General features: G+C 42.7%; 1 protein-coding gene across 1 annotated transcript in view; it reads left to right on the top strand.

Annotated features, from left to right (window-relative positions):
• Positions 1–14,761, top strand: part of LOC124776421 (cyclin-dependent kinase 2-interacting protein-like) — a 110,762-nt gene that overhangs the window by 7,807 nt on the left and 88,194 nt on the right. The gene's annotated exons all lie outside the window — the stretch shown is intronic.

The raw sequence follows: 14,761 nt of genomic DNA, 5'->3' as shown, positions 1-14,761 counted from the left end.
TGGGGCAAGTTAACTGTAGTGAAGCCCATGCACAAACACTCTATGTGCATTCAACAGTTCAAGTAGTATGGTGTCTGAAGAACATTGTTAAGGAAAGAGATAAGTGTGACACTCTGTGTGGTATGGCAACATGTCTGCAAGACATCATTTGAGGGCTTACAATTGTGGATGAGCACTTGGATGGCTTGAAGCTGGTCAAAGTGTCACTACTGTGGCCATAGTAATGGGTGTCCATAAAAGTGTCATCTCACAGTTGAAAAAGGCCACTAAAGGTGGAAATGATATGTGAAAGCACACTGGTGGTTGTAGACAGACCACCACACCACAAGAGGCTCAATGGGTAGCCTGAGAGGCGAAAAGGAACAGTTACCTCACTCCCAGGTAAATCGCTGCAGACCCAGAAATCACTACTGATACATGTGTCTCTGCCAGAACCATTTTTTGGTTATTAAATCTGTCTGTTTTGTATGCTCGGAAGTCTATTAAATACATTCCACTTCAACTGCACAATCTCTGAGAAAAACTTAGTTGGTATAGGGAGCATGTTGGTTGGGGTCAGCAACAGTGCTGTAAAGTGATGGTCTCTGACGAATCCTCCTACACTGTGGCATGTGATCCTGGCCATCAGTTAGTGTGGGGAGAGAGAGCCACCTGATGAACGGCACGGTAGATCCTGACTTTCTGTTTATGTACAACAGTCCCACCCACACAGTATCGCTGAGATGTTGGACACGTTGGAGAGTGAAGATACAGAACTTGAAATGGCCTACATTCTACCCAGACCTGGACCCTATAAAGCAAGCCTAGGATGCTCGTGGCAGACATGCTAATCAATGAACATCCCTCCTCGAACTGTGCAAAAGCTGAAAACCACTGTGAGAGAGGAGTAGGACAATATCCCCCAAGGACTCTTCAACAGTCTGGTAGCCAACATGAATAATAGGTGCAAAATGTGTGTTAGTGCCCAAGTAGGGCGTATTCCTTGCTGATAGTCTGATGTTAACCTTTACGTTGGGAGTCTGACCTGTGTCATACATGAACATTATTTATGTCTCTTATCCTGCTTTTCTATGTTTTGAAATCTGTACCATTCTTGGTGATAAATATACCAGCCCACCTCTGTTACGTACATACTGTCTTTCATGTCATCCACAATTGACCGTGATTAGTGCAGTCCAACAATGTCTCTGTCCCTTAGCAACTGTCAAGCAGTGTATAAGCATACGGGATATTAGAGAAACTGTGTGATTGTATAGAAGAGTTTCTAGCAAACAAAGCTGTTGTATACAGAAATGTTGCAACACTAAAAAACTATAATATAATGTAATTGAATATATAAAAAAATCTACTCATGAAGTGGCAGAAAGAGAACATACACATAAAAAATTTTTACTAATGCAAGCTTTTGGAACCAGTGGCTCCTTCTTCCAACAGAATGGTTGGAGCAGAATGAAGAGGGGTGAAGGTAAATGAATGGGAGAGCTTTAGGAAAAGAGTTTGGAAAAGCCACCCAGAACCCTGGGTCAGGGGAGACTTACCAGATGAGATGAGAAGGAAAGACTCATTGTTGGGGACTGCACTGGACAAGATTTGAAAACCTGGAAAGTTAAAGATGGAAGATAGGGTAATATCCAAAACAGAGATTACTGGTAACTGCTAAAACATTGTGCACAAGTTAATGAGTGTGAAAACCTAAGTACAGCATATGTAACAGAGGTAGAAGGGGTACGGCAAAAAATAAGATCAGAAAATGAGATATGTAGAAAACTGAAATGGAGTGAAGAAAAGAGTGGTTACTGTCAAGTAACACAGAGTTAATGTGAAGAAATGCTGAGATGGAAGAAATTAATGTAAATTAAGGCCAGGTGGGTGTCGAGAACCAAGGACATGGTGTAGTGTTAGTTCCCATCTACAGAGTTCTGAGATCTGGTGTCTGGGGGAAGAATCCAGATTGCACATGCGGTGCAGCAGGCAGTGAGGCCACAACTGTCATGTTGTAGAGTGTGCTCTGCAACAGGATATTGTGTGCTGCCAGTATACACTCTCTGCCTATGCCCATTCATCCTAACTGACAACTTGGGGTAGTCATGCCAATGTAAAAGGTCAAACAGTGTTTACATAACTGCTGATACATGACGTGTTGTTTCACAGATGGCTCTCCTTTTCATAGTATATGTTTTGCCAGTTACAGGACTGGTATAGATAGTGGTAGAAATGTGCATATAGCAAGTCTTGCTGCATTGAACAGTTACAGGAGAAGGAACCACAGGGCAGAGGGGGATGGTGCAGAAGGAACATTGGGTCTGACAAGGGTATTGTGGAGATTGGGAGGGCGATGAAAAGCTGTTCTAGGTATTGGGGGGACAAAATCTTAAGACAGAATGGATCTAATTTTAGAAAGTCATTGCCTTGTCGAAATAGATGAGTACATTCAAGACCAGGATTATACTGAGCGACAAGTGGTGTGCTTTGAAGTTGTGTGTTTCTTTTTTTTGGATGGATCAGCAGTACCAGGATTGAATGTGATGGCTCAGGAAATCTGCTTTTGAACTAGGCTGGTGGGATAATTATGTCCAGTGAAGGCTGAGGTAAGAATGGTGGTGTATTGCTGTAGAGTCTGCACCTGTACAAATACATCTGCCTCGAACGCTGAGGCTGTATGGGAGGGGAAGTACTGTTGTTTGTTAGTAGGTTTAATGCAGACAGAAGTGTATATGTGGCCTTCGGTAAGGAAGAAATGACATCAAGGAAAGTGGCATGGGATTTGGAATAAGATCATGTGAAATTTAATCGGAAGGAGGTATTTAGAGATTCCAAGAATTTTAACAGGTCGGCCTCACTGTGAGTCATATGGCAAAGGTGTCATCAATGTATCTTAACGAAACCAGGGCCTGAAGTCTTATGGATCCCAGGAAAGCTCTCTCCAAGTGCCCCGTAAAAGGTTGGCACAGGAAGAAGCCTTCTTAGTTCCCAAGGCCATTCCCCTGATTTGTTTGTATGTCTGCTCCTCACAGGTGAAGTAAATATAAAGTTGATTAATGTGGGTAGGAAGGATGTCGTAGGTTTGGAATCAGGTGAGTGCAGACTGGGGAAGTGTTCAGTAACAGACAGACCATGTATGTGGGGAATAGTTGTATAGAGGGAGGTGCCATTAATAGTGACAAGCAAGGTGTGTGGTGGGAGTGGAACAGGCATGGATTTCAGTCAATCTAGGAAATTGTTGGTGTCTTTAGTATAGAAGAGATGTCATTGTACTAAGGATTGCAGGTGCTAATCAGCTAAGGCAGATATAAATTCAGTTGGTGCTTTGAAGCCAGCAACTATAAGATGGCCAGTATACTTTGGTTTGTAGATCATAGGAAGAAGTCAAAAGGATTGGCTTTCATGGTTTGGGTGGGATAAGAAGTTCTACTGATTGAGGTGTAATTCTTGTGAGGGGCGTGAGGTTTTAAGGTGGGTCAGATTCTTGGAATCTCTAAATACCTTCGCCCAGTTAAATTTCATATGGTCCTATTCAAAATCGCATGCCACTTTCCTTGATGTTGATTTCGTCCTCATAGAACACCAGCTATACACACTTCTGTCCACATAGAGTACTTATATTTTGACAGCTGCCATCCTGTCCATGTCAAATGTTGGCATTCGAGGTAAACATATTTGTTCGGGTGCAGACTCTTTACAGTAATACAACAGCATTCTTACTTCAGTCTTCACTGAACATAATTACCCCACCAGCCTTGTCCAACAGCAGATTTCACGGGCCATTGCATCCAATGCTGGTACTGCTGATCCCTCCAAAAAACAACTTCAGAGCACACCACTTGTCACTCAGTATTACTCTGGTCTTGGATGTATAAATCAGCTACTTTGACAAGGCTGTGACTTCCTAAAATCATGCCATGGAATGAGAACTATTATGTCTGATATTTTGACTGCCACACCTAGAATAGCTTTACGTTGCCCTCCCAATCTCCGCAGTATCTTTGTCAGACCTTATGCTCATTCTGTACCCATCTCCCTACCCTATGTCTCCAACCCCTGTGACCATCCCTGCTGCAAGACCTGCCCTATGCACCCTCCTACCACCACTTATACCGGCCCTGTAACTGGCAAAACATTTGCTATCAAAGGGAGAGCCACCTGTGAAACGACATGTCATATATCAGTTGTTATCTTAACAATTCTGTTGGACCTTTTACATCGGCATGACTACCACCATGTTCCAGGTAAGATGAATGGGCATAGGTAGAGGGTGTATACCAGCAACACACAATATGCTGTTGCAAAGCATCTATAACATGACAGTTGTGACCTCAGTGTCTGTTGCACCACATGCGTCATCTGGATTCTTCCTCAAGATGACAGTCTCTCAGAACTCCACAGGTGGGAACTAATGCTATGACTTGTCCTTGGAATTCGACACCCACCTGGCCTTAATTTACATTAAGGTTTTCTGTCTCAACATTTCTTCATAGTAACTACTCCTTTCTTAACTCCAGTTTAGTTTTCTACATCTTTCATTTTCTGACCTGTCTATATTTCGCCATCCCCCTCGCACCTCTGTTACATACAATGTACGTAGCTTTTCAGTCTATTAACTCGTGCATGATGTTTTAGCAGTGAGCAGTAATCTCTGTCTTGCATGTTACCCTGTCTTCCACTTTTAATCTTTCAGGTGCAGTCTGGTGCAGTCCACAACAATCAGTCTATCCTTCTCATATCGTCCGGTAAGTTATGGGTGACTTTTCTGAACTCTACCCCTTTTCCTAAAGTTCTCCAGCTCATTTCTCATCAACTCTTCTGCCGGAAGAAGGAACCACAGGCTCCTGTGTTTTCCCACCGCTGCTTGGTGAGTAGATTTTTTTACCTATCCAATTACATTATATTGTTGAAAATTGATTATTTTCGTTGTTATAGAAAATTGTAATTAAACTGAGAAAGACCTGCAGAGAATCACTTGGTTCAGCAAGTTGCAATTGTTGCATGATTGCAGTACTACTACTAAAGCAGTTACTTCCATAAAATATCTAGTAGTATGTATACAGACTGATTTGAAATGGAACAAACACTTCAAAGTGATCATGGGTATGGTGGATGCCAGACTGAGATTCTTTGGAAGAATCCAGCAGCAAAGGAAGCAGCATTCAAAACATCCATACGACCATACTTGAATGTTGCTAGTCAGTCTGGGATTCACACCAGATAGGATTGAGACAGGAAATAGAGAATATACAAAGAACAGCAGCAAGTAAGCACAGAAGTGTCATGGGGATGTTTAGTCAACTCCAGTGGCAGACACTGTAAGGGTGGTGTCCTGCATCACAGTATGGTCTACTGTTAATAATTCAAGACTGTACGTTCTTAGAAAAGTCAACCAATACATTGCTTCCTCCAAGGTATATCTAGCAAAAAGACTGTGAAGATAAAATTAGAGAGATTTGAGGCCACACAGAGGCTTACCAGCAATCATTCTTTTTGTGAACCATATGTGACTGGAACAGGAAAAGGGAGAAGTGATAGTGGTACATAAAGTATTTTCCACCATTATTTATACAGTTGCTTGCAAAGTATAGATGCAGTTGAAAAAACATGTGCATGCGTGCAGACCTCTGGGGCACCAACCTCTTGTCAGTTCTGAAATGACTACCTGGGGCACAATCACTTAGTCCTAGTTGCTTGTCTAACAGCTTCCTGGGTTAAAAAAAAAAAAAAAAAATTGATTTTCAGTATTTCATATCATTATTGACTGAATTTAAAAAAAAATTAAAATGCTATCTTTATCCACTCCTTAAGGAGGACAAACAACACTACAGTGGAAGAAAGCTGCACAGAACATAAATGTTGCACTCGTCTTCTACAATCAAACAAGTCTGCAATTGTTGAACATTGTATCTCCAATGGACATTCAGCAGAGTATGACAAAACATTAATTTGGCCTTTTTGGGACTCCATTATAAAATGATCCATTGAAATATGCGTTGTGGAAAATCTAATGAACCATGACAGTGACTACCAGCTGGATAATGTGTGAAATGCTGTTATCACTGAGATACGCTCCAGACGAAGATGCCAGAGAGGCAATGCCAAACACAGCTGATCTTTGCAGTTCCACCAGTGAGGATTCTGCTGCCAGGCTGTGTGGTCCTTCTGTCACAGTGACTCTGACACGTGCGTGGCAATACTCTGCGTTATACGGGGTATCCCATTTATCTTGACCATTGTAAGTAACTGTTTGTCCAGATGCAAATTAAAAAATGTTTCGAGCAAATATTCTTTAGCCGTCATGGGGGACATCAATCAGTATGATTGCCTTCATTGTAGCTTTGTTTTTTACAAAGATATGAGCAGCGGTATGACTTTTTTAAATAGCACCCTGTATTTATTATTCGGTAATTCATTTCCTCTCCTAAAGGCCTATTAAAAAGTGTATCACAGTGTACCATTCACTGAAACACAACGTTATTAATCAAATAACGCAACATTGACGTTGACACTCCCAGCGCTTAGTGCAAGTACTCGGGGTAATGGAACACATCCACATGCTGACGTTGACAGAGGACAAATGTAATCAGAAGTAGAATGCACACCCGTCATTCCGTCAACCATCATTAGTTGAAGAGTTGTGAGAGTAGAATGAACACCAAATGAAGAGAAGATAGAAATGCTACTCATCTATGAGGAATGTAAGTTAGCAGAACAGTAATTGCAATACTGTTTTCTTATGCAAGGGTACATTTAGTACAGTCGTTTAGTCTTTTTAAATACTCTTGTGTAGAATAGGCATACGGTAAAGGCTGTCCTTCCTACGAACTGCATCAACATAACGTTTCTTTTAATGTTGTTGTTAAAGGTTGGTGAAATGCTATGCAGGCAGCAGAATTGTACAGAGAGCGATATCCTGACAAGAACCCACCTTCCCAATGGATGTTTTCTCATTTTGTTGTGACACTTCAGGAAACAGGAAGTTTCAACTCACAGTAATGCAATTGTCGTAGCACTCGCACAGCTGAAGCTGCCGAAGTTACTGTTCTTGCTTCCATTGCTATGAATTCACATGTGAGCACATGACAGCTTGAACACGAGATTGGCATTTAAAACCTGTGTACATCGTATTTTTACAAGCCACTGGTTTCATCTTTACCATGTACACTTACATCAAGAATTGCATGGGAATGATTTCCAGAATTGTGTACAGTTCTGTCAGTGGGTACAGCAGCAAATCATCGCGAACCCGAACTACTTCTCCAATGTTCAATTTACTGGTGAATGTACCTTCTCAAACAAAGGACAGGTAAATACAAGGAACAGGCATCATTGGTCCAGCGACAACCCATGAGGTGGAACATCAACGTCAATGAAGAGTTAACGTCTGGTGTGGGATGCTTGGTACTACAATTCTTTCTTTCGCTACTGCCTTTATCCCGCATTGCGCGTAGGGTCGGCAGGGTTAAGTACGGATTTTACATGGTTAATTTGAAGGGTGGCCGGATGCCCTTTTTGCCGCCACCCCATACCCCCCCGGGACGGAATTAGTGTACCCCAGCTGTCTGTGTCTAGTGTAAATCATGAAATAGTGTGAATGTGTTTCAAATGTTTGCAAGTCGTGTAACTGAGGCGGGACATGGGGACCAGCCCGGTATTCATCTAGTAGGATGTGGAAAACTGCCTAAAAACCACACTAGGCGGATTCGATCCGGGGCCGGCTCGCCTACCTGAGTCCAGGAAGCAGCGCGTTAGCACTCTCGACTGTCCTGGCGGGTATGCTTGGTACTACAGTTATTGGCCCTTATTTCATCAGTGATAGTTTAAGCGGCACAGCATATGCCAACTTCCTCAAACAAATTCTTCCTCTTTTTCTGGATGAAGTGCCACTAAGAACTAGAATGCTTATGTGGTTTCAACACAATGGATATCCAGCACATAATGCCTTGCATGCCCATCGTGTTCTGAACCAAAGGTATCCTGCCTGCCAGATGGATTAGTCAAGGAGGAACAGTTACTTGTCCTGCTAAGTCTCCTGATTTAAATCCTCTGGACTTTTTTCTTTGGGGGTACATTAAAGGCATTGTCTATCGTAATAATCCAACAGCTTCAGAGGACATGCAGGAACGTATCGCGGTGGCTTGTAATTATCTTCAGCAGGCAACACTGGAAGCAGTAAAGAATTCTTTGAGTCAACGAGTGTATCAGTGTCCAGGGTCACCACTTCGGGCACCTGTGAGTGTTCTACTCCTGGGCAATGGTACAGGAGAGTCATTCAATTTTGTGTAATTATTTTACTTGGTTTTCATTTGTTTTTTGACAACTCCAGCAAGTGGATGAGTTTGTGATCCTGGACTCGCTAAAGTCAGTGTTGTGTTATGTAATTAATAACATTGTGTTTCCGTGAATGGTACACTGTGATACATTTTTGAATAGGTCTTTAGGAGAGGAAATGAATTACCAAATAAAAAATACAGGGTGCCATTTGAAAAAGTCATACTGCTGTTCATATCTTTGTAAAAAAAAAAAAATAAAGCTACAACAAAGGCAATCATGCTGATTGATGTCCCCCTGGCGGCTAAAGAACATTTGCTTCAAACATATCTGAAAGTACAGACAAAATATATATAAAAACAAAGATGATGTGACTTACCATACGAAAGCGCTGGCAGGTCGACAGAAACACAAACAGACACATACATACACACAAAATTCAAGCTTTCGTAACAAACTGTTGCCTCATCAGGAAAGAGGGAAGGACAGGGAAAGACGAAAGGAAGTGGGTTTTAAGGGAGAGGGTAAGGAGTCATTCCAATCCCGGGAGCGGAAAGACTTACCTTAGGGGGAAAAAAGGACGGGTATACACTCGCGCGCACGCGCGCGCACACACACACACACATATCCATCCACACATATACAGACACGAGCAGACATATTTAAAGACAAAGAGTTTGGGCAGAGATGTCAGTCGAGGCGGAAGTGCAGAGGCAAAGATGATGTTGAATGACAGGTGAGGTATGAGTGGCGGCAACTTGAAATTAGCGGAGATTGAGGCCTGGTGGGTAACGGGAAGAGAGGATATATTGAAGAGCAAGTTCCCATCTCCGGAGTTCGGATAGGTTGGTGTTGGTGGGAAGTGTCCAGATAACCCGGACGGTGTAACACTGTGCCAAGATGTGCTGGCCGTGCACCAAGGCATGTTTAGCCACAGGGTGATCCTCATTACCAACAAACACTGTCTGCCTGTGTCCATTCATGCGAATGGACAGTTTGTTGCTGGTCATTCCCACATAGAATGCATCACAGTGTAGGCAGGTCAGTTGGTAAATCACGTGGGTGCTTTCACATGTGGCTCTGCCTTTGATCGTGTACACCTTCCGGGTTACAGGACTGGAGTAGGTGGTGGTGGGAGGGTGCATGGGACAGGTTTTACACCGGGGGCGGTTACAAGGATAGGAGCCAGAGGGTAGGGAAGGTGGTTTGGGGATTTCATAGGGATGAACTAACAGGTTACGAAGGTTAGGTGGACGGCGGAAAGACACTCTTGGTGGAGTGGGGAGGATTTCATGAAGGATGGATCTCATTTCAGGGCAGGATTTGAGGAAGTCGTATCCCTGCTGGAGAGCCACATTCAGAGTCTGCTCCAGTCCCGGAAAGTATCCTGTCACAAGTGGGGCACTTTTGTGGTTCTTCTGTGGGGGATTTTGGGTTTGAGGGGATGAGGAAGTGGCTCTGGTTATTTGCTTCTGTACCAGGTCGGGAGGATAGTTGCGGGATGCAAAAGCTGTTGGCAGGTTGTTGGTGTAATGGTTCAGGGATTCCGGACTGGAGCAGATTCATTTGCCAAGAAGACCTAGGCTGTAGGGAAGGGACCGTTTGATGTGGAATGGGTGGCAGCTGTCATAATGGAGGTACTGTTGCTTGTTGGTGGGTTTGATGTGGACGGACGTGTGAAGCTGGCCATTGGACAGGTGGAGGTCAACGTCAACGAAAGTGGCATGGGATTTGGAGTAGGACCAGGTGAATCTGATGGAACCAAAGGAGTTGAGGTTGGAGAGGAAATTCTGGAGTTCTTCTTCACTGTGAGTCCAGATCATGAAGATGTCATAAATAAATCTGTACCAAACTTTGGGTTGGCAGGCCTGGGTAACCAAGAAGGCTTCCTCTAAGCAACCCATGAATAGGTTGGCGTACGAGGGGGCCATCCTGGTACCCATGGCTGTTCCCTTTAGTTGTTGGTATGTCTGGCCTTCAAAAGTGAAGAAGTTGTGGGTCAGGATGAAGCTGGCTAAGGTGATGAGGAAAGAGGTTTTAGGTAGGGTGGCAGGTGATCGGCGTGAAAGGAAATGCTCCATCGCAGCGAGGCCCTGGATGTGCGGAATATTTGTGTATAAGGAAGTGGCATCAATGGTTACAAGAATGGTTTCCGGGGGTAACACATTGGGTAAGGATTCAAGGCGTTCGAGAAAGTGGTTGGTGTCTTTGATGAAGGATGGGAGACTGCATGTAATGGGTTGAAGGTGTTGATCTACGTAGGCAGAGATACGTTCTGTGGGGGCTTGGTAACCAGCTACAATGGGGCGGCCGGGATGATTGGGTTTGTAGATTTTAGGAATAAGGTAGAAGGTAGGGGTGCGGGGTGTCGGTGGGGTCAGGAGGTTGATGGAGTCAAGTGAAAGGTTTTGCAGGGGGCCTAAGGTTCTGAGGATTCCTTGAAGCTCCGCCTGGACATTGGGAATGGGGTTACCTTGGCAGACTTTGTATGTGGTGTTGTCTGAAAGCTGATGCAGTCCCTCAGCCACATACTCCCGACGATCAAGTACCACGGTCGTGGAACCCTTGTCCGCCGGAAGAATGACGATGGATCGGTCAGCCTTCAGATCACGGATAGCCTGGGCTTCAGCAGTGGTGATGTTGGGAGTAGGATTAAGGTTTTTTAAGAAAGATTGAGATGCAAGGCTGGAAGTCAGAAATTCCTGGAAGGTTTGGAGAGGGTGATTTTGGGGAAGAAGAGGTGGGTCCCGCTGCGACGGAGGACGGAACTGTTCCAGGCAGGGTTCAATTTGGATGGTGTCTTGGGGAGTTGGATCATTAGGAGTAGGATTAGGATCATTTTTCTTAGTGGCAAAGTGGGTTTGAGTCCCAGTCGGGGCACACATTTTCACCTGTCCCTGTTGATATATATCAATGCCCGTCAGCAGATGAAGGTATTAATATAATTCTAATTTCGTTCTAGACGGCTGCAGGTCATCAATGGTGTCTGCTCTTTCGGACATGTACAAAAGAACAGACACCATAGCCATATAAGTATATGAAAATCTAATAGTCATGGGGTACTGGCATGCAGTTGTAGGGGAAGAAAAGGTTACAGGAGAATATGGGCTTGGGACAAGGAATGAGAGGGGGTGGGAGACTAATTGAGTTCTGTAATAAATTTCAGCTAGTAATAGCAAATACTCTGTTCAAGAATCACAAGAGGAGGCAGCATCGTAGTGATTCGAGAATTTCTGTGTAAATACTAGAACCACTCGGCCTTCTATCATCTCGAGCACATGTTATTCTGGATACGAGTGTGGGATGGTAGAGTCCTACCTACTGTGTGTCACATGTTTGTGTGTGCAGATTTAAAATCAGTCATAGGAAGAAAGTAGATGCAGCCGATGAACGGCACTGACAAGTACCTGTCAGGCAATCCATAGATGTTTTAGTGAATCTGCAATGAATAACCATGGAGTTTATATGTGCTTATTGAGTCATTGACTATTGTTATTAAAACAAAGACAATTGAAAAAGAACTCTTGAAAACTCTTGACATAACCTTGCTATAAGCAAGATTTATTTTCTGATTTATGTTAAGAAAAGTTATGGTATCAAAGCCAACTTTCTTTTAACTGTAATTTAATTTGCTTCTGACGTTCGACTGTACAAGAGACTTGCCAAAATTTATATACTTATGTTGAAAGTGAGAGTTTTATTGTGTATGAAAGTCAAATACAATTAATTGTTGAAAAGCAAAGTTTGTATGTCCATTTATTTCATAAGTAGAAAGAGTCTAAAAAGTCCTGTACCTAGCGTTATTCGACGGAGAAGAAGTCAAGAGGGTTTTCAGCAGCCAGCTATCCAGTAAGGAAGAGTGCCTGCAAATTCTGAGTAAGTCACCTCATAAAGAAGTGGAAGGTGGTTTGGGGGAATAAACTGAAATAACCCAGATTCACACTCACACTTTAAGTCGGAAACGTTAGAGTATACGTGGAAAAGATTGGGTGATATGAGAAGATTCCAGTTAAATTACATCGTGGTGAGACAGAGATTCTGAAATCAGGTACTGGATTGTAAGGCGTACCCAGTACCCAGGAGCAGATATAGACTTGGATCACAATGTGGTAGTGATGAAGAGTAGGTTGAAGTTAGAGATTAGTCAGAAAGAATCAGCAAAGAAGTGGAATACAGAATACTAAGGGATGATGAGGCATGCTTGAAGCTCTCTAAGGCTATAGATACAGCAATAAGGAATAGCTCAATAGGCAGTATAGTTAAAGAGGAATGGACATCTCTAAAAAGGGAAATCACAGAAGCTGGAAAGAAAAACCTAGGTTAAAAGAAGGCAACTGCGAGGGAACCGTGGGTAACAGAAGAAATACTTCAGAATAGATGAAACAAAAATGTTCAGCGAGATTCAGGAGTACAGAAATACAAGTCTCTAAAGAATGAAATAAATAAGTGCAGGGAAGCTAAGACGAAATGGCTGCATGAAAAGTGTGAAGAAATTGAAAAAGAAAGGATTGTCGGAAGGACTAAGCATATAGGAAAGTCAAAACAAACTTCAGTGACATTAAAAGCAAGGGTGGTAGCATTAAGAGTGCAATGGGAATTCCACTGTTAAATGTAGAAGATATAGAGCAGATAGGTAGAGTGAGTACATTGTAGGCCTCTATGAGAGGGAAGCTTTGTCTAATATGATAGAAGAAGAAACAGGAGTCGATTTAGAAGAGATAGGGGATCCAGTTTTAGAATCAGAATTTAAAAGAGCTTTGCAGGACTTAATATCAAATAAGACAGATGGGATAGATAACATTCCGTCAGAATTTCTAAAATTATTGGGGGAAGTGGCAACAAAACTACTACTCACATTGGTGCGTAGAATGTATGAGTCAGGCAACATACCCTCTGACTTTCGGAAAAATATCATCCATAAATTTCCGAAGACTGCAAGAGCTGACAAGTGCGAGAATTATCGCACAATCAACTTGACAGCTCATGCATCCAACTCGCTGACAAGAACTCTTACGGGAATCGTCACCTTAGTGTTCGCGAGTAATGAGTGGATGGGCAAATATCTATTAGGAACATTATGTATGTAGGTTGTGGGCAGTTGGGAATGTGGGTCTCATGGGAAGCATGCAAGGGATAAGTCCCTGCAATCGTGCTATTCATCTGTGTCCTCGCTGGATCAGATGGATAGAGCATCTGCCATGTAAGCAGGAGATCCCGGGTTTGAGTCCCGATCGGGGCACACATTTTCAGCTGTCCCCATAGAGGTATATGAATAACACCTGTCGGCAGCTGAGGGTTTCAGTTAATCATCATTTATTGCTGACAAGAATAATATACAGAAGAATGGAAAAGAAAATTGAGGATCTGCTAGATAATGATCAGTTTGCCTTTAGAATTGGTATAGGCACCCAAGAGTCAATTCTTATGTTGTGGCTGATAATGGAAGAAAGAATAAAGAAAAATCAAGACACATTCATTGTATTTGTTGAACTGGAAAAAGCATCCGACAGTGTAAAGTAGTGCAAGATGTTCGAAATTCTGAGAAAAATAGAAGTAGGCTATAGAGAGATACGGGTAATATACAACATGTACAAGAGCCAAGAGGGAATTGTAAGGGTGGACGGCCAAGAATGAAGTGCTCAGATTAAAAAGGTAAGACAGAGATCTAGCCTTTCCCCCCGTATTGTTCAATCTGCACATTGAAGAATCAATGATTCAGGAGAGGGGTTAAAATACAAAGAGAAAAGATATCAATGGTTCGATTTGCTAATGACATTGCTATCCTGAGTGAAAGTGAAGAAGAATTGCATGACATGCTCAATGGAGTGAACAGTCTAATGAGTACAGAATATGGATTGAGAGCAAATAGAAGAAAGACAAAAGTAATGAGAAGTAGCAGAAATGAGAACAGCGAGAAACTTAACATCAGGATGATGGTCACAAAGTAGATGAAGTTAAGGAATTATGCTTCTAAGGCAGAAAAATAACCAACAAGGATGGAGCATGGAAGACATCAAAAGCTGACTAGCACTGGCAAAAAAGGCATTCCTGGCCAAGATAAGTCTACTAGTATCAAACATAGGCCTTAATTTGAGGAAGAAATTTCTAGAGTGTACGTCTGGAGTACAGCATTGTATGGTAGTGAAATATGAACTGTGGGAAAACCAGAACAGAAGAGAATTGAAGCATTTAAGATGTGGTGCTACAGATGAATGTTGAAAATTAGGTGGACTGATAAGGTAAGGAACAAGGGGGTTCTGCGCAAAATCAGAGAGGAAACGAATATGGGAAATACTGACAAGAAAGGGGGGACAGGATGATAGGATGTCTGTTAAAACATGAGGGAATGACTTCCATTGTATTAGAGGGAGCTGTAGAGTGCAAAAACTGTAGAGCAAGACAGAGATTGGAATACAGCCAGCAAATAATTGGGGACATACGTTCCAAGTGCTACTCTGAGATGATGATGGTGGCTCAAAGAGCTCTCACTTCGACTCCACATTCA

This window comes from Schistocerca piceifrons, chromosome 2 (assembly GCF_021461385.2).
Source record: "Schistocerca piceifrons isolate TAMUIC-IGC-003096 chromosome 2, iqSchPice1.1, whole genome shotgun sequence".
Classification (NCBI taxonomy): domain Eukaryota; kingdom Metazoa; phylum Arthropoda; class Insecta; order Orthoptera; family Acrididae; genus Schistocerca; species Schistocerca piceifrons.
The sequence above is the reverse complement of the archived record's forward strand: the minus strand, read 5'-3'. Positions and strand labels throughout refer to the sequence as shown.